Raw genomic sequence first — 21214 nt, 5'->3', positions numbered from 1 at the left:
CTCTGCCTCTTTGCCTCCCCCTTCTTCTCTCCCTGCATGTGTTCTTTCTCTCAAATAAATAAAATCTTTTCTTTTTTTCTTTTTTAAAAAAGAGCACACAAATGATGATTAGGATAAAAATAAAGGACTGCTTTTCCTTTTAAGTTTTTAAAATCTAGATATGACTCTTGAGATAAAAAAAAATGATAGTATAGGCTGATAGGGGTTTGACTGTATATCATATGATAACCACAACATAGAAGTCAGTGGGACGGGTGCTGTTAAATGACTGATACAATGGAACGGTTTCTACATTTTACCTGGTGTCATAGGATACTGCAGGATGAACTGCAAGGAGGGTAGGGAGGCATATGGTAATTCCTAAAGAAACACTTAAAAAATGCAGAGATATGACCATAACAATAGTAGCCTCATTTTAAAAGAATACCTTTTGAAAATCAAATAATCCAAAAGGAAGGAAAAGGAAAAAGGGGCAGAGGAAGAGAAACAGAATAAGACAAAGAGATAACAAAGAAGATGGTAAACCTAAATCCATCCATGCCAAAAACTACATTAAAAATTAATTGTGTAAGGGGTGCCTAGGTGGCTCAGATGGTTAAGCATCTGCTTTCAGCTCAGGTCCTGGGTCCTGGGATCAAGCCCTGCGTCAGGCTCTCTGCTCAGTAGGGAGTCTGCTTCTCGCTTTCATCTGCCCCTCCTCATTCATATTCTCTCTCTCTGTCTCTCTCTCTCTCTTTCTCTCTCTAAAGAAAACAAAACAAAACAAACAAAAGGAGAAAAAAATCATGAAAAATCATGAAATTTCGACAAAACAGTCAAGTTTCTTGAGAAACTTTTAACAAAACTGGCAACAAGAAAAAGTATCCTATGTTATTTGTTCCATGTCTGTTAAATGACAGTTAAAGAACAAGTCAGACCCAAATGGCTTCACCAAAAGGAGAGGATGCCACGAGTTTTGACAGAATAGCACTGGTCTTCAAAAATTCTTCACAAAATAGAAAATGTGGATAAACTACCCCTTTATACTAACCTGAGAGTTACAAGAAAGAAAAAGTAGAGACCAGTCTTACTCATGAACATAAGCTAAAAGTTAGTGAGTAAACTCAATATTAGCAAATAAAATGCAGTCATTTATAAGGACAGTAACACATGATGACAAAATGGAGTTAATTCTGGCATGCAAGTTTGGTTTCAGTCTGGAAAGAAATCCCTCTACCTCACGCTAAAGAATAAAAAAGAAAATTAACCACGATTATTCCAGTAGATACAGGGAAAAAAGCTTTTAGTAAAACTCAACACCCATTCATGACAAAATCCTAGAAAACTACAAATAGAGATACCATTCCTTAATTGGATAAAGAGTGTATTTTGAAACAATCCAGGTCAATACAGTTCTCGAAGGGATAAAATTGAAATCTTTCCAATAAAAAATAAATTTATTATTTAAAAAAGTGCAATGCAGTTGCATTGCACTGAAATACAACCCAATAAACTGAACATTAAGAATATACAAAAAAAAAAATTGAAATCTGTCCTTCAGGGACCGAGACTGAGATAAAGCCGAGACCACCGCTCCTGCTAGTCAGTGTTTTGCTGAAGGGATTATCAAATATGATACAGCAAAATGAAAATTTAAGAAGCATACAAATGATGCAACAAGTAAACTTGCTAGTATTCGCAGATGATGTGAATTTGTATAAGAATATGCAAATGAATCTACAAATCAACTTCTAGAATTGGTGAGCATAGCAATTTCGCTTATTATAAGGTATAGATAAAAACCAATTACTTCTGTATGTTAGCAATGTAAAGTAGGAAAATAAAAAATATAAAATAGTGTCATTAACAATAGCACCAAAAAATCAACTTCATTTAAAAAAAGCAAAATCAAGTTAAAGCAAAAGACAAAAAATTTTAAGATCTAAATAAATGGAGGAATAGATAAGAGAATTCAGTATTTTAAAATACCAGTTTCCTTGTAATGTTCTTTAGGTTCTATGTAATCCCCATAAAAATCTTGCTAAGAGTCCTACGATAAGCTGATTTTAAAATTTCTATGGAGGGACACCTGGCCGACTCATTCCGTAGAGCGTGTGACTCTTGATCTCTGGGCTGTGAGTTCGAGCCACACGTTGGGTATAGAGTTTACTTAAAAAAATAAAATAAAATCTTTAAAAATAAAAAATAAAAATAGATAAAATGTATATGGGAAGACAGAGTCAGGAATGCCTCACTCACTCTTGAAGACAAAGTTGGAGGATTTTCCAACTACAGTGATAATACAGTATGGCATTAGGGCAAATTTTGAGTAAAACAGAACTGGAACAGAATAGGAGATTCAGAAATACATCCACACATATATGACCACCTGTCTTATGGTCTGGGGGGCCCTGAGGGAGGGCTTCTTATCAAAAAATGGTGCAAGATGAGTTGAATATTTATGGTGGGGGCTGACCTTGACCCCTAGTTTGCATCATAATCCAAAGAACTACTCCAGATGAATTCTAATTTTAAAACTTTAAGGTAAGACATTACAGTTTTCTTTCTTTTTTTTTAAAGATTTTATTTTTTTTTAAATAAAAAAATAGAGGGGGAGGGCAGAGACTCAGGCAGAGGGAGAAGCAGGCTCCACATAGGGAGCCTGAGGTGGGGCTCGATCCCGGGACTTCAGGATCACTCCCCGGGCCAAAGGCAGGCGCCAAACCACTGGGCCACCCAAGGATCTCCTGACATTACAGTTTTAAAATAAAACAGACAACAATGTCTGTGGGACTTGTGAGGATTTTTAAACAGAACACAAAAATTACTAACCATAAAATGGGAATCACCTATTGGGCTTCATTAAAATCATGACCCTCTAGGTTCATCAAAAGACACCATTATGAGAGTTGGAATGTGTGAAGGAATACCCTTGTCTAATATTTGAAATGTGGTGATGGACGGATTTCCTGAATTGCCATCGTGCATACTCTCATCAATGGAAAATGTTGATCCCCAACCCAGTTCTTACCGGAGGGGCAGAAATGGCTGGTTTCTCAAGTTCAACATATGTAGAAATGTACTTTTTACTCTCACTCTTCTCAAAAATACTTTCTGTTTCCCTTAGTGACACTTCCATCCACATCGCTATGTATCTCAGGGCTTCATGCAACATAGGATGAATATGTTGTCTGGTTTTTCTGCTCAGACATCCCTCCCCAGTCTGGCTCCCATGGACCCCATTTCCATGGCACCCCCTTATGTCTGGTGCCTCCTCACAGTTAACCTGATCTTCTCACCGACCTTCCTTCCTCCAGCAGCGCCATTTGTTTTAAGATTCTTATTTTATTTATTCATGAGAGACACAGAGAGAGAGAGAGAGAGAGAGAGAGAAGAGAGAGAGAGAGAGAGAGAGAGAGAGAGAGGCAGAGACACAGTCAGAGGGAGAAGCAGGCTCCATGCAGGAGCCCGAGGTGAGAGTCAATCCCAGGTCTCCAGGATCCCGCCCCGGACCCCTGCAGACGCCCCTTTGTCATTGGCCTCGCCCCCTGTCCATCACGCCCCGACCGAGCACTCCATTGGTCCGCTGTCGCGCCGGGCAGAGGGAGTTCCCCGGTGACGTCAGAGGCGCTCCCCGCCCACATTCCAAAACCCTGGCTGAGCCTTCCCTCTGCCCAGCCTTTCGGGGCGGGACGGGGCGGGAAGCCTGACTTCTGATTGGGTCGGGCGGGCGCGGTGAGCATCCGATTGGTCACTGCCCTGGAGGGGGTGGAGTCATTAGCTGGGGTCCCGGAGCCGAGCTGAGGAGCCCTGGGGAAGTCTCCAAGTTTGCGTCTGGGGCGGTATTGGGAAGTGGGCTTATTGCAAAGGGATTTTCTTGGGGTGAGACCCGATCTGCCTCTGTTTTGGACGCACGCCCTGCTGTAGCCCCTTCAGCCTTCAGCCGGGTCCCTGGACAGCCTGTCTCCCCCGGCAGTTCTCGGAGTTCCGAGGACACCGGCCGGGAGCCCTTGGCAGCTGGTTCTCCGGCAGGTAGACAGCACAGGACGTGCTTCCTTCCTAGGTGCCTAAGCTACAGGCGCACGCGCACAGCCTGCGCGCGGGACCCTAACCGCGGAGGCATCTCCACCCGCTGTGCTCCGGCCGCAGCATCCTCGCCCGGCATGGAGGTGCTGGAGAGCGGGGAGCAGAGCGTCCTGCAGTGGGACCGCAAGCTGAGCGAGCTGTCGGAGCCCGGGGAAACCGAGGCTCTGATGTACCACACGGTGAGGACCTGAAGGGCACGGGGGGGGGGGGCGGGGGCTGCGGAGGAAGTGTCGGGGAGGAGGCAGGCATGCCCGGGGCAAGACGCCGAGCGACAGGTGTGCTTTTGCCCCCCGGACAGACCAGGGTGGGCCCCTGGCCCTTTTAGGGCTTCCGTCATCGCAGTGACAGTTTGTGTTCCTTTGGCAAGGAAGGCTCTGTTCCCGAGCCTGTTTCACCCCTGCTGGGGGGCAGGGGAGAGCCCAAGGGGTAGGTGGTGGAGAATTCGGTGCCACTGTTGAGTCTGCTGCTGTTCCCTGGGAAGGTTTGGAGAACTAAACAAAGTGGCATTTTCTTGCCTTCGCTGTCACAGTCTCTCTCTTTACTTTTTGTATGTTTCTGGAAGGAATTGCACGGGTGTGCGTGTGTCTGTGTGTGTGTGTGTTTTGGAAAAGCTTCTTTGACATGTAGGAGAGAGACTAGGTTATTTGGTCTCTAACTGGACAGCCAATAAATCTGCTTCCTCTCTCTTCTTCAGGGGAAAGATCAGCAGAATATGGAAATCTGAGGCAGTTGCATATGTCAGAAAGGCTTTGGAGGAGGTGGGACGGCTCCCCAGTTCTTTGTTCCGTCTTATGCGTCAGGGACCCGTTTGGGGATTGAACTGTCACAGAACACTGCACATTTCTTTTAAAGGTGTCAGGTTCAAGTGTTTGGCATTGAGTTTGCAAAATAAACTCCTGCTTCCAACAGCCAGCAATGTTAATATGATTTTATGTGAGATCTACTTTTTGCTTGTTTCTTAAAAATGCAGAAGTTAGTAATGAGTGAGAGACAGAGAACTAATGAGAAAACGAGAAGCTTGGCTGTTTTCCCTTCATGATTGTTTTTAAGGGGGTCAGTGCCAGGATATTTGAAACTTTTGCAAAATGGCCTGCAGGCCCCACCTCCTTGGCCTTTGCCTCTGGTTGAGGTTATTTTGGGAAAAGGGATGAGGGCCTCCCTGTGATTCCCACCAAAGCATTTGTGATGGCTGAGAATGGCTTGTTGGAAAAATGCAGAGTGCAGGGCGGAGAGGGAGTGGTAGTTCATGCTGGGGCAAAAGTCAGATGTGTAGTGGGATTTGGGTTTTGCTCGCTGAGGCTTTCCCCGAGGAGATCATTTGGGCTGCATTTGGTTTGAGGGCCCAGATGAACTTCCTGTTGTCAGTCCAGGACTTAGAACACATTGGCCCTCAAATATCTCCTGGTAATTGGGTGCTCCAGGTGTTTCTACTGACATGGGCGGCATTTTAACCATGGGGTGGAGGGGGGAGGCAGTTCTTCTCTTTTGTTCTTAAACATACTATGAAAATGTCTCATCCAGCAGCTGTAATGCCACAGCTTTGGGGTTGTCTTTCAGCTGGTGGCATGAATTGTGCACAGGCATACACATTCCCTTTCGGCCTGTGACTTGCATTTGTGAGATCACAGACTAGGATTTAAGATGCTACCTGTGACTATGACATTAACTCCAGACAGAACAGTTTGGACTGGCTCTAATTAAGATCTTTATGAAGAGTGTCAGGGGTAGAGACCTTACATTCCTTTTGGTATTAAGAGCTCAGTTTTTCTTTTTTAAAGATTTTATTTATTTATTCATGAGAGACACAGAGAGAGGGAGACAGAGAGACAGAGACAGAGACACAGGCTCCATGCAGGGAGCCCGACATGGGACTCAATCCCAGGTCTCCAGGATCACACCCTGGGCTGCAGGCAGGTGCTTAACCACTGAGCCACCCAGGGATCCCCCAAGAGCTCAGTTTTTCTATGTTACTGTGATGAAGCAGTGATGTGTGATTATTTTTCCTCTAATTATTTATTTTTTTAAAATGACTTTTATGTCTGCCACTTAGGAATGTGTCTCTCTTCTGCAGCTCACTCCTATAAAATGCCACTCATCATTACTACGGGTCCTTGCCAACACACTATGTATATGAATTAGTGTTGAAAGAGGTATTGGATTTAGTAGCAACAGACGACTGGATTGTATTGCTTCTAAACTAAGGGGAGTCTGGCAGAGATTTGAAAATAGATAACTTTCCCATCTGTTTCTTGAACTCTGTTGGGTATCCAATTGCAGAGCTGGTTATTATTGCTGTTTGTTCAAAATGTGGAATAGTCTGACTCTCAGGCCTAAATAGGGATTTAGTTACCACATGCATGATTGCTAATGCCCTGTTTTAGCAAACCTGTCACCTACCTGATTTTAAAAACGTAGAGGGTTCAAATCGCCTGAGCCTGGGATTGTACCTTCTCTGGCACCTTCTGTGAACCAGCTGGAGCAGTGTTTTTCTCATATGGTTAGTGAGGAGAAGACTTCTTGGTTCAGAAGGACAAAGGCTTAGAAGGGACAGGTTCCAAGCTTACAAAATAATGAAGTACATGGATAGAATGAATATGCACTTGCTCATTAGATCCCAAGTTTTTAGAGCTTTGGGCTTCCTCTTGGAGCTTAAAATATAGTTTCCAGGGCAGCCCCAGTGGCGCAGAGGTTTAGCGCTGCCTGAAGCCTAGGGTGCGATCTTGGAGACCCTGGATCCAGTCCCACGTCGGGCTCCCTGCATGGTGCCTGCTTCTCCCTCTGCCTGTGTCTCTGCCTCTCTCTCTCTCTCTCTCTCTCTCTCTCTCTCTCTCTCTCTCTCTCTCCGTGTGTGTCTCTATGAATAAATAAATAAAAAATCTTAAAAAAAAGTTTCCATACAGATGACAACATATTATTTTAAAAAAATTTTTGACAACATATTATTTTAAAACAGTGAGTGCTGTTGTATCCAGAGTGTGTCTAGGCTAAAAGTGGGCCTAGAAAAGATGGTAGATCTAAAAATGAGAGTGTGTCTCTTTTCTGGTTTGAAAGCATTGTGAGAAACCCTGTTCCTTCCCCAAACCTGCCCGGATATTGGGCATTTCTAACACATATGTTGTGTTCCTCTAAGATTCGGTGCAAATTACATTTCTGGGCATTCGTTGTGGGATTTTGTAATTTAAAGAGGGAAACAGGCTATCAATTTTATCTACTAATATAGACACAGTTTATATTCGGAAGGACGCTCAAGAAATGAATAATTGTTTCTGGCACGGCAATCTGGGGACTGGGGGGGTCAACAGAGGGAGCAGGGGTGAGGGAGTTATTTATATACTACCCCTTTTATACTGTTCTATTTTTTACCTCCAGAATGTATTTAGAAAACGTAAAATTAAAGCTTAAAGGCACCATGTAAGACTGGACTAGAGGTGATTTTAATTTGAGTCTCCCTAGCGGGAGAGGAGATCTGGTGCTCCATTAAGGCTCAACACTTCCTGTGGCACCTGGGTGGCTCAGTGGTTGAGCTCTGCCTTCAGCTCAGGTCATGATCCCGGGGTCCTGGGATCGAGTCCTGAGTCCCATTTCAGGTTTCCCACAGGGAGCCTGCCTCCCCATCTGCCTATGTCTCTGACTCTCTCTCTGTGTGTCTCCATGAATAAATAAATAAAATCTTAAAAAAAAAAAAAAGGCTCAACACTTTCCAAGTCAGTGGAGGCCTTGGTGAAGAGAGGAGGAGGCCAGAATCCTTGGTGGAAGGGGGCTCTATGGGTGGAAGATTAACTGTGAGTTTGGGTCTGATAAACTTTATGATCTTGGTAACTTTCTTATATCTCAGTTTTACAATCTGGAAAATTGGGATTTTTTTTTTCAATTTTTGCAATGATTTTAATCTTCGTAGAAAACTATACGATGGAGTCTGCAAAGATAATGATGGTTGGTTTTGTTATCAATGCTGTTCATATCAATCTAGTACTTGTAAGATTATTTAGTGGCTGTGCACTAAAATTTTATATCTGGTTGGTTTTTCAAATGAAACGACCAATACCAGACAGTGGGAGGTAGAGAGTTAAGGGGCTGTTCAACCTGTGTCCGGATGTGAAGGCCATCTGGCATCCACATCTATCACTGAGTTCTGGGATGGAGTTGGCTAATCTCACAGGCTGGTGGTTTCCCCTTCCTCCTGGCTGGCCCAGCGACTGATGTGGCTCCAATGGGATATTGAAGATTTGGGGCTGATGTACCACCTTGGGGACAACTCCTATTATTGGCCCCTGACCAGGTTCTGAGGTGGAACCCGGGGTCCTGCTGGCTTGAGGATATCATTGCTTGTCACCTGATCTTCATGCACTGAATGATAAGTAATGAGTTCTAGTCGAATTGCAAAGCAAACATAGTTTGTCTTCAAGGCCCTCACTTCACCTTTCTTGACCTTTGTTTTCATGTTTTCCTCCCTTGCTGGGCCTCAAGTACTCACTGTAATAGTGTTCTCTTTCGGGGATCCCTGGGTGGCGCAGCGGTTTGGCGCCTGCCTTTGGCCCAGGGCGCGATCCTGGAGACCCGGGATCGAATCCCACGTCGGGCTCCCGGTGCATGGAGCCTGCTTCTCCCTCTGCCTGTGTCTCTGCCTCTCTCTCTCTCTCTCTGTGACTATCGTAAATAAATAAATAAAAAACCTTTAAAAAAAAAAAAATAGTGTTCTCTTTCTAACTCCTAAATTTTGCTCTCATGAGAGATTTGATGAGCTTACACTGAAAATTTAAATATTAGTAAAGTTTAACATATGACCCCTAAATGGGCATTTATATTTAACAGTAATTACTTCCACTCAAAAAGGTGGATTTCTAAATGGAGAACTTCTGGCAATACCCAAGTTGTAGGGGAGGAATATTTGGGGAGCGGGGGGAGCACTCACTATTCTTCTACTATTCCATATACTTTGCTCTTATTCATAAAGCAGCCAGGTACATGCATTGCTAATATATCTATGATCTAAAGGATGTTCAATGGCTTGGTGAAATTTCTTTGACCTATTAGATTGTTGTCTCTGAAATTGTTCTCATGGTGATAACACAGGTTGGGGGAAGGTGGACTCAGGCATACCGCTGAAAGTTGAGAGGGCACTACTAGATTTTGTGCTTGCCCTCTTCAAAGACCCCAAGTAAGAATGTTCTATGGAAGCAGGGAAGTCTGACGTGAAGCTGGTCTTGCAAGAGAAATGAGGTATTGCATCTAGGTGAATAATTGAATTAAATTACAATTTTTGCAGCTGTAAGTAACTGAAACCTGATTCAGATTGCTTATACAATAAGTAAATTATTATGTCATGTTGTAAGTATATAGCTCCTTGTTTGACTGACTGGGCAACTCCTGTGTCATTATGGTCCTAACTGCCATTCATCTATGTGCAAATTTCATCTTTGGGCTCGATGCAATGAGAAAGCAACTCATTGCCATATGAGTTTCTGGTATTTGATTCAAAATGGCAATATTCAGAGGAAAAAGAGAGATTGAGTCTTGCCGTGTCCTTTTTTAGAATGGAAGAAACTTTTCTCAGAAGTCCACCAGCTGATTTCTCTTTGAGCTTCATCGACAAGGATGGGGTCATTTAACCATTTTAAAACCAATGGCTAGAACGGGATTTACATGACTGGCTCAGATTAGTCATCTGGGGATTGAAGAGCTATCGGTAGCTCACTCAGCATGATCATTGGAAAAATAGTCTGAGTTGGCAGTCCTTTCATTATGTGTTTGTTTGACCAATGGCTGTCTTCCTCACAGAGTTGGGCTAGCAAATGGAAAATGTTTTATAATCCACAGTAATTAGCCTTGGAAATAAAAGATCAAACCGGTACTGTGCCACTTGCAAAGCTCTAAGAGTGTTATTTACCTGTGCTAATAGTACGAATGAAGGAAGACCACAGAGACAAGACTGGCCTCTCGGAAATGCACACAAAGGTGATCAGGGAGGGTGTGCTGCTGTGTCCCAACCCACTAGCTAGGGAATGTAGAATTGACTATATTATCTGAACTGTCTGTATCAGGGTCAAATATCAGGGCTAAAGGTAACTAAGCCTACAATCATGCTTATCATGTAAGACAAGAATGACTTGTTTTGTTGGGAGGTCCACACAACTTCAGATCTGCAGGTAGAAAGCTGAATGTCAGTTTTCAAGGAAGCTGGGTTGTTTTTTTTTTTTTTTTTTTTTTTTTTTCGGTTGCTCGTGGCTATTCAAATATTGATAAGCCCAGGTGTACCTATTGGCATCCTGAAATGCCTGCCTCAGCCTGGCATGGCTCTGACCTGTGCTGTCTCGAGGCAGATGGCCCTAGGTGTTGCTTGGTTATTTGGTAGGATTTTGGGCCCACGGCTATAGAATGTCTCAATTGTCCAAGTGAGTAATTTTATGAATGAGGGGAGTGTTCATGTTCCCTGCCACTGCAGAGTTCAGATCGAAAGAAAATGATGAAAAGCCTGATCTTTGGATCAGCCTTGAGCCTCCTCCTCTTCCTCCCTGCTCATCACATGCTTTCCATCTCTTCCAAATGAAGTTCTAAGTGACCTAGATTTTTCCTGAATTGAAACATATAGGTCATCTGCAGGGTGCATGGGAGGCATTGGCCTGTTTTATGTACTGAGAATCTGAGGCCTAGAGCAATCAATAGATTGGCTTAGCTGAAACACAAGCTCCTTGAGGACAGGGGACACAACTTTGGCTTTTCTGTATTCTCATGATGCTTACTTAGCCAAGTGCAAAATGCTCAGAGATACACAATAATTGCTTGATGCCTAAAGAAGTGGAGTGAGGCACTCTCGGAGAATGGTTAAGTTCGGTGGCCCTGACCTCTTTCGTTCATATATTTTTTAAACTCTGAATTCTTGTAAATGCTTCTGGAAATCTGAAAATTTAGTGTGAAAGCAACATGGGTAATTTGGTGTCAGTTATCTTTTCTTTAGTTTGAAGAACAAGGTGGGAGTGTGGGTGATTGTGTAACAGCCCTGGTTTCCACTAGTGTGGTGCTGAGGGCAGCATGGTGGAAAGGGTGAGCTTTGGCAAAGTCAGGCAGATTCGACGTCAAGGGCCACTGGTTCTCTAGTGACCTTGGGCAAGTTACCTCACATGTCGCTGCCTGGCCCATAATAGATAGGCTTTTCCTCCGTCTCCCCTGACTTAACATCTTCTCTCTGAGGCAGAGATGCTCTGACCTTAGGCGTCTGACATCACTCAGGAAGCACGAGAGCCTGTTATTAGTTTCTCGCACACATCCTCATTTCCTGCCCTCCCCAGCTTCTACCTTCTGCTGTAAACACAGGTCTCTGCCTTGAACACATGTTTGCCAGATGCTGTTGCTCCTTCTTGCTCACATTTTTTTCCCTTTTGTTTACTGCCAGCTTTTCTGAAATAAGTAGTCAATACCTACTGCCTGCATTTCCTTACTTTCTACTTACTTCTGCACCCTGTCAGTTCTGGTACCCACTGTTGCTAGAAGGTCCTCCAACTTCTCTATAACCACTACACCTAGTCTTTTCTCTGTCCTGACCTACTAGGCCTCATGGACATAATTTGGCAGCCTTGACTACAAGGCCATCTCATAACTCATTCGTGATCAGCTTCCATGACAGTCTGAGGGGCTCAGCTTTTCCTTTTTCACTGGCTTCCTTGCTACCTCCTAAATGTGCGTGTTTGGTACTTGGCCTTCTATTCTTTCTGTATGCTCCCTTCTATCACTTTCAATACAGCCGGTTCTCAGATCTTTGTATCTATTTTTTTGCCTATTGATGGAAAGTTTGGTATAACCCAAGATTCTTCTGGTCCTTCATTAGTTCTGGAAGGGCAATGGGTAATCCTGAATCTTCATGATCATTATTCTGAGAAGAGTAGGGGACACCTTGAACTACCTTTATCACTGCACCCCATTTATCTCAGGGAATATTTACTGACTCAGCTCTCCTGCAGTATAGACCCATGAGAAACTCACAGGTCATTACTGGGACAGAGTTGTTTCTAGAGTCAGTGTCACTCGTCAGATGCAAGCTGTGTTTTAGCTGGGCTTGTGCTTATTCTTTGGGTTGGGAAACACTTTGTGGTGTTCTGAGGTGGTATGTCTAAATTTTTCTAGGACTAGGTGGCAGGTCAGTGCAAAAATCAGACATAACTTCTTAGAATCGTGTACCGTATATTTCCTCTATTGTGTATAGCTGCTGTCAAGCTCAGTTGCAATTGCCTCCTGTTGAACTGCCTGCCTTTGACTTGCTCTATTCTGGAGTAATTTATTTACCCAAACTGTGCTGACATTACTGAAGAGCTTTGAGGTGTTTTTAAGAATAGAGATGGGTTACTCTGAGCCACCCAAATTCCTATGCCTGCTTCTTGTTAGAAGTATCAATGATGGCTCTTGGAAGAGACTTTTTCTTTGAAGCATGTCATTTTGATGTGTAAACTTGTGTTACAAGGTACTTGACATTCTGGGTGTCAGTTTATCCAACTTGTAAAATACTGCATTTGTATCACATGGCCACCAAGGTGTTTTTTTTTTTTTTTTTTAACCCCATAGTTCTATTCTGGGTATCATGCTCTTGCCTTTGAAGGCCTTTCAGCTTTAAAAAATGATTTAACACACCAACAAGATTTAGTTGATTGCCTGTATGGTTGGAACAGCTCAGTTGGCAGCTGTTGTGTTGCATTCTGTAGCCTCTCTTTCCTGACTTAAAACCTTGCTTCTGTAAAACCCAGACAATATAAAGAATGGAAAAACAGAGAGGCACAGAGGTAGGAAACATTTTTTTTAACATCAGAAAAAAAAATCCTCTTCAGACTTCTTGGCAAATAAGAGGAGTCTGGGGAAAAAAAAATCCACAAACAGTTTCCTAGTTGTCTGAGTGTAAAATCCTGGTTTTTAAACATTTCATATCTTGGAAATGTCTGAATAGTTTTTGTTTAAAGGGAAATTCCTTTTGGCTGAGAAAGAGCCTGCAGGATTCAAACTGATAGGGTGATGTTTTTAGAAAATTTGGAGGAAATAAGGATTTGTGATGAAAATGGCGTTCTCACTGGCCAATTGTGTTAAACAGAAATTCAAATCCAAGGTTACCAATCATAGCATTGTAAAGGTTGAACTATTAACTCCTTCCTTCCCTTGGCTTCCTGTCCACGCATCCTGGGGAAACATCTCACAGTCGGTCCTTCCTCCAATTTGAGGAACTTAATGAACTGCTTTTCTAAACCTGTGCATGTTCTAGGCAGGAGGATGTACATTATCTTGACCTTGTGGCTCTCCCAGTAGAGTGGGAAAGAAGATATATAAACAAGTCATTAAATACCTGATGTACATTTTGCATCAGAGCTGTATTCAAAATATTTCTGGAGCACAGAGGATGGAACCACAATTCCAAAGGAGATCACAGAGCAGATGATATTTACAACGGGTCCTGATGTATAAATAGGAATTCTCTAGGCAGTAGGAGTGGCAGGTATAGAGTAGGAATGTGTAAAATGTCATGGTCGATTCTAGGAATCCCAAATAGTTTTAGGTACTTTGAGAGTACTCTATGGGGAGTATTGGGAGATATGACAAGATCATAAAAACTGCATGGCGGACAGCCCTGGTGGCTCAGCGGTTTAGCGCCACCTTCAGCCCAGGGCCTGATCCTGGAGACCTGGGATTGAGTCCCAGGTCGGGCTCCCGGCGTGGAGCCTGCTTCTTCCTCTGCCTGTGTCCCTGCCTCTCTCTCTCATGAATAAATAAAATATTTTAAAAAATAAACATAAAGAAAAATGCCTTGCGACTAGTTAACTCATAAGCACTTCACACATTACAGAAGCCAATTGTGGGGTAGCAGCCTGGGCTTTTAAACTAGCCACTGGCTCATTTTGTGAAACCTGAGCCTTTAGTAATATGAAAGACCTTTTGAAAAATTCTTAAAATTGCTCAAAATTCCTGCCAATTAATATAAGGTCACCCCTCTCAATCGGAAAAGAAAACTTTCCCTTTATTAACATGTTGATATGACCCAGAGAGCATTCCTGCACTCCACAGTACAATCCGGCAGCGGGCCAGCCTGCACACGATTCTGTACCAGATGTGTCACATTATAAGATTTCCTGATTTTCTGCTTCAGTCTCTCTGTCGACAGCCTGTCACCTGTTGGAGTTTATCATCTACTCACCGGTACCATTCATTGGTTGCCAAAGTGAGGCAGGTCACAGACAAGTAGGCTTAGATCTATGTTGCCACTAACTTGCAATTTGGCAACAATGTCAGCCAGAGCAAACTGGCTGTTATTTTAACAACAAGCAAACCAATTCTGTACTTTTAGATTATGGTTAATATAAAACAGTGTCACTTCACGTATCAGAGAGCTGGAGCCCCTTGAAGGCCACGTAGACTGAACCTATTCAGCCTTCATTTCTTTTTGACAAACAGATGCAATGTTCTAAAAATAACAGGTGAGTAAGAGGCAGAATTCATGATAAAAAAAAAAAGCCTCCTGACACTCCCTGCACTGTAATCTATGTCTTCCCTGCCTACGAGGAGGCATATGTTGGCAATTGCTTCTTCTCGCCCCTGGTTACCACTCCATTCCTCGAGGTCTGGATTTCAAACTAGCGCAGTTATCAATCACCCAGCAGGCCTTGTCAAGCTGGCTGAACTGCTGGCGGCCCTACTTTCTTAGCATTTGCTGCATTTGTCCCACTTAATAAGCCCTCCCAAATGACCTTCCTCGAATTAACAGCAGCCATGTAAGAAATATGATGCTTAATGACTAATGAGACAAATTTTGTCTCAAGGACTGTCAGAAAATGAAGACACCATGTCTTACAGTTTAAATAGAATTACGTTCAAACCCAGAGAACAAGCTCCGAGTGTGCATTTTTAGTCTGTCACCTACTAGATAAACTTCTGAATTTAAAAACAATTTGGGAGTCAATCCATTTTTTTTCAATCAATTTTTTTCAATCCATTTTTTTAACCATTGACAAGCGTATACAGCGTGCTTGTCAAGAAAGATGCCAAAAGTGCATTGTTTGTTAGAATTTTAGGCTCTTTAGGAGAAAAGATGACAATGCTTCAGACTGGAACGTTTCTCTCCATTTTGCATCCATCCACATGACTACACTGAACACAGCTACAACCTCGTGTGACACATCTCTGCTAGAGAGGAAAATGTACCTTGGTATCTTGATCACATAGATATTAAAACAAGTGCATTTTCCTCTCTTTAAACTGATGATGACCTAGGGCCCTATTTCACTGGGTGACAAAAACTAAAACCCTATCAGTCATGCGTGAACAGCTATTTATTTTGGTCAAAGCCATTCAAATATTAGAGATATAAAACACAAAAATACATCTAGATTTCTTCAGTCTAGAAAAATGTATCACTAATTGGATGACAGTTCTATTATACTTGGTACTGCACAAAGGCTCTCTCTAGAATGGATAAAATTAACAAATAACCGTAAAGAAATTAAGATTATTTTCAAAAAGAAAATAACACACATTTAAAAAGACACTAAACACAATTTGTACACAGACTAGATTTGTCAGCTCAGGAGGTTAAGAACAGCCCACTCACATACGGACAATGGCCATGTTTCCAATTCCTCATAGGGAATGTCCTTCCATGTGTGTGTGTGTGTGTGGTAGGAGGCTGGACAGATACATCTCATGTAGAAGACTTGTTATAATGCGTCTATGACAACCACATGCCTTTTGAACGTATGTTTTATTATTATTAATTGACATGGATGACACTAAGGTCAAAGTCCCCTCACATACAAAATCCTGCATGTTTATGATTAAAACTCAAATGAAGTCAACTTCGACGCTCAAGCAAAGTAGGTCTGAAGGCTTCCACTCAACTCTTCCTTTCATATACAATTCAGTGTATGGCAAAGCTGTGTAAGTAGAACAACTGAAAAAAGAACTAGTGCTTGGGTTTGTAGTGTCCACACCTATCGATTCTTCTCACATACAGGTACTAATTAGCAATAACTGGCAAGACATGAGCGAGTTCTACTTTATCTCTTTGCCGAACCTCCATACTGTTCTCCACAGAGGCTGCACCAGTTTGATTCCTGTCAACAGTGCAGAGAGGGTTTCCCTTCCTCCGTATCCTCACCAACACTTATTTCTTCTCTATATGATAACACCCATTCTATCAGGTGTGAGGTCATGGCTCATTATGGTTTTGGTTTGTATTTCCCTGATGTGATGTTGAGCATCTTTTCAAGTATCTGTTGGCCATCTGCAGGTCTTCTTTGGAGAAACGTCTTTACAGGTCTTCTGGCCATATTTTAGTCAAGATACCTGTTGTTGAGTTGTAGGAGTTCTTTATATATTTTGTATATTAACCTCTTATTAGACATATAATTTGCAAATAATTTCTCCCATTTAGTAGGTTGTCTTCACTTAAAAAATATTTATTTATTTTACAGAGAGAGAGAGAACAAGCAGGAGCAAGAGAGGGAGAAGCGGGCATCCCCCCACTGAGCAGGGAGCCCAATGGGAGGCTCAATTACAGGACCCTGGGACCATGACCTGAGCCAAAGGCAGATGCTTAACCAACTGAGGCAATCAGGTGCCCTGTATTTTCATTTTGTTGATGATTTCCTTCATGGTGCAGAAACAGTTTAGCATGATAATACTCCCATTTGTTTATTTTTACTTTTGTTTCCCTTGCCTTTGGAGTCCCATCCAAAAACAATGTTGCTAAGACCAATGTCAAGAAGCTTACTGCCCTGTTTTCTAGGCATTTCCTGGCTTCCGGTCTTAGAACCTATCATCTGATCCAGCTATTCCACTCCTGAGTATTTACCCAAAGGATATCAAAATGCTAATTCAAAAAGATACATGCAGCCCTAACTTACAACAGTATTATTTACACTGGCCAAAATACAAAAGCAATCTAAGTGTTCATGGATGGATGAATGGACAAAGATGTGATATACACACATGCACAGAATACTACTCAGTCATTAAAAAGACTCAAGTCTTTGTGACAAGGAGTCAACTGTGACCAGGAGAATGGACTTGGAGGGTGCAATACATGAGACAGAAGAAGAAAAATACCGTATGATTTCACTCATCTGCGGAATCTAGAGAACAAAACAGACAAAACAAAAACAAACTCAAAGATGCAGAGAGCAGATGTGGTCATCAGAGGGAAGGGGCATGGGCTATGGGTGAAATGGGTGAAGGGGGGTCACTACAGTAATAGATGGTAACCAGACTTACAGTGGCGATCACTCCGTAGTATATACAGATGTCAAATTAGAAGGCTGTGCATCTTAAACTTATGGAATATATACCAATTATACCTCAGAGGAAAAAAAAGAGCAAAATCTGTGGCAAAACTGGCTACTGAATTAATGGAGAAAGAACTCCTAAAATACTGAGTACCACAAATACTTTAACTCCAGTGAAATGAATAATGCTCAAGTAATTCTCAGAGGAAGGTTTTCCTTCGGTGCTGTGATATCAGCAGATGAGCAGAAACTTCCATAAAAAGTTTTCCGATGTATTGATTTATATGTAATAGCTATATGCAATTTCCCTTTGTAAAGTCTGTACAGAATAACACAGAAACATTAATAATGATAGGACCAATCAATGATGCCAACTAGATGTGTAAGATGTGTAAGTTGAGGTTGCCATCAGCCCCAGGCTGCACATCTTCCCTCCTGCTCAGAGAAGAAAACTGCATCTTTGTTCAGTTGATATACCCTTCATAGTGTAATCCTCTCAAGGAAACTCATGCTTTATATTTTATATCTCAACAAATGCTAACAATAATGATGCATCATTGAGAGAAACAAAGTAAGCCTATAATTTCTGTAAACAGCATCACTAGAAAAGCTTTACAGCAACATGCTTCAGACTAAAGACAAACATGTCTTGTTCATTTAAACAAATACTCAGACTACACTACTTTTGATATATTCTATTTCATGAGTAAGCACCTTAAATGGGGGAAGGATCGCGTTTCATGAATACACTAAGTTGTATCTAACTTGCCAGCAATTACTAGATTAAAAATGCTGAGAAGCTATGAAGCATTTTGTGCAATTATATCAAAAGATCAGCCATGAAAGAGCACAGCTTTAACAAAGAACTATGGAATCATGGCTCTTTTTCACCAAAGAAGGATGTGATGAAATTCACAAAATTTGTGGACAGACCTCTACTGAATTGTCAAAATTTTGAATAACGAGATGATCTAAGTCAAGTCTCTCCGAAACTACTTTCACATCTGTGAAATGTCGAGGTTCCCTTTAAAATCCCAAACGCTGTATTATTCTGCAATAAGCTACCTTGTGTTAGGACAAATTAATATAGCAAGCCACTGACATTTGCAAGGCATATGAACTGAAACCTTTAGAAAAGCCCTATAGAATATACCATGCTTCATAAAAGCTGGTAGATTATTTTTAAAAAATTAAGTGACCCCTTTAGGATCTCAGTGATTCTATAAACACAGTCAATTCATTGATAAAGCTATGGATTCTAACAAAAAGGAATAAAATGAACTCTACCCTCCAACTCAGATGCTATTACCATAGTAACATGGACCCAAGTCCCCACAATCAAAATCACGAGGGAGCACGGCGGCCACCAGGAGACATGTGGGGACATGGAAAGGCACACTAAGGATAGGCCGGCACAGCTCAGCAGGGCACTCTGACCTTTGGGGGGGGGGACGCCATAGCACCACATCAACACAGAGGGCATCTAGGAGAGGATCAACAGCCAGGTACAGTGGGGCCCTGCACAAGGAAGCCATTTCCAAATGAACTTCACAACATCCATCCCTGGAGTCAAACACCTCCACCTCCCAGGACAGAGCTCGCCCAGGCTTCATCCTCAGACACTGCTGGAGCCTCACCAGGACTCCTAACCAGCGAGGTCAGGCAAGGCTGCCAGAAACCCCAGGGTCTATCTGTAAAGGGGAGAAAGGCTATGAGAAATGTTATTGCTGCTTCAACATATATAGTACACAACACCGAGAAATGTATCTCACGCTTTGTGAACAGAAACAAAAATTCTCAAGCATTAACAACTCTATCAGTGGGAGTTTTTGCATTAAATTAAGCTTGAGGGAAGGAAGCAATGTGGGTTGTAAAGAAGAAAAATATTTCTCTTAAGACAGTTAAATATTAACTAGGTGCATTAATCGAATGATATAATGTTCTGCAAAGTCAGCTATAAAGAGTGTTTTCTATTACTTTTCTACTTTCCCATTGATTTTTTTTTTGCAGTAACAACTAACTGATAAAACTATGTATAGCAAAAAGAAAGTACCTAACTTGATGTGTCATTTCCTTTTGAACGAAAGAACCTATAAAATTTGTGTGAGAGAATATTAATTGCAACTATACCTTTTATGGCAGAAAACCTTAGCACTTTGGTTGTCTGCCTCTTTTTTTGAGGGCAAAAATTATTTATTCCTTTATTTTTAAAAATTTTTGGCAAATTTCTAGGGATAAATGCAGTGCTTTGAACATTTTCACAGCTTGCTGTTTGTAGAAGGAAAAAGGAGAGGTGGAAACAGGAGGGAAGGAAGGAAGGAGGAATTTATGTCAGACAATTTAACTCAATTACTAAATTCTAGGAGGAGCAAATATATATATTTGGAAATGTACTTGAAGTTCACCTTATTTATTTTTTAAAAAGATCATTCATTCATTCATTCATTCATGAAAGACACACAGAGACAGGTAGAAACACAGGCACAGAGAGATGCAGGCTCCCTGCAGGGACCCGATGTGGGAATCGATCCTGGAACTGTGGGATCACGACCTCCACCACTGAGCCATCCGGGTACCCCACGTTCACCATACTTAAAATCAGGAAAAACAAACTGGTGAATGTACATCATACCTTTTTGTATTAGTGTAACAAATGCATTTTAATCCACACAAGTCTGCTAGTTTTAATTCCGGACAATTTACAACCGTTGTAGGTTTAAATTTCCTTAAGTGAATGATGATGGAATTTTAGCCTTGATCAAGTGTTTCTAACATTATAGAAGAAAGGAAGATAAGGGCATGCAATGCAGATTGCCTTCTCCATGTTTTCATAATTGGTAGTGGAGTTGTGCATAAAAGTGAGCTTCTGGGCTGGGTATTGACCCCAAGAAAATGAAAACACGAATTCAAAAAGATACGTGCATCCTATGTTTATTGCAGCATTATTTACGATGGTCAAGGTACAGAAGAAACCAGAGTCCACTGATAGACGAATGGAGGAGGAAGATACGGCATACACATACTACATGCCACCTGCGTACATGTGGCCACACACACATGCCGGGGTGTGCATAGCAGAATATTTTGCAGCATGGAAAAACGATGAGGTTGTGCCATTTGCAACAACATGGATGGACCTGGAGGGTGTTGTGCTAAGTGAAAGAAGTCAGACTGAGAAGGACAGATAATCATGATTTCACTCATATGTGGAATCTACAAAAACAAAGGAAAAAAAAACAACATAAAGCAGAATCGGGCCTATAAATAGAACAAACTGATGGCTGTCAGAAGGCAGTGAAGTGATGGTCAAAATGGGTGAAGGGGAGGGGGAGGTGCAGGCTTCCAGTTATAGAGTAAATAAATCAGGGAATAAAAGACATAAGGAATATAGTCAATGATACTGTAACAGTGCATATGGTGACAGATAGGAGCTACATTTATGGTGAGCACAGCATAATGTATAGAGTTGTCAAATCACTATGTGGCATACCTGAAACTAATTTAACATTGTGTATTAAAGTCAGGAAAAACAAAAAAAAAATTATTTTAAAAAGAATCTACTAAGGCGGGGGGGAGGAAATAAATAGCTGCTGGGAAGCTCTCAATAAATACTGTAACAATACTGATCTTTCTCCTGACTCCTCCCCAGCCAGTGATCATGGTAAAGGCAGCAGGAATGGTGGTGGCTAAACTTGGATGAATCTTGCCATTTACCACTTCTGCAGTGGAATTTCTACCACGGCATTCAGAAGCTCACATTGTTTGTTCATGTGTTTGTTTGAAGAGGCCTTCTGTGAACAAGAGTTAATTAGTCTGGTTTCTTTTCCTTTACTGCAAGATCATGAGAGCTTTGGGGAATGCATTTCATTTCCTTGGGTCATGAAACTTAAAAATGAAGTTTA

The 21214-nt window shown here is 41.9% G+C and overlaps 1 protein-coding gene across 1 annotated transcript in view; it reads left to right on the top strand.

Annotated features, from left to right (window-relative positions):
- The first annotated feature begins 3806 nt into the window (after positions 1 to 3806).
- BPGM (bisphosphoglycerate mutase) overlaps positions 3807 to 21214 on the top strand; it is a 124279-nt gene continuing 106871 nt past the window's right edge. Inside the window, exon 1 of the mRNA XM_055335559.1 lies at positions 3807 to 4244. The gene's annotated coding sequence lies outside the window, so the exon portion shown is untranslated. The remainder of the gene's footprint in view (positions 4245 to 21214) is intronic.

The sequence above is a fragment of the Nyctereutes procyonoides genome, unplaced genomic scaffold (assembly GCF_905146905.1).
Source record: "Nyctereutes procyonoides isolate TBG_1078 unplaced genomic scaffold, NYPRO_anot_genome, whole genome shotgun sequence".
Taxonomy (NCBI): Eukaryota; Metazoa; Chordata; class Mammalia; order Carnivora; family Canidae; genus Nyctereutes; species Nyctereutes procyonoides.
This window is presented reverse-complemented; position numbering and strand designations above follow the sequence as displayed.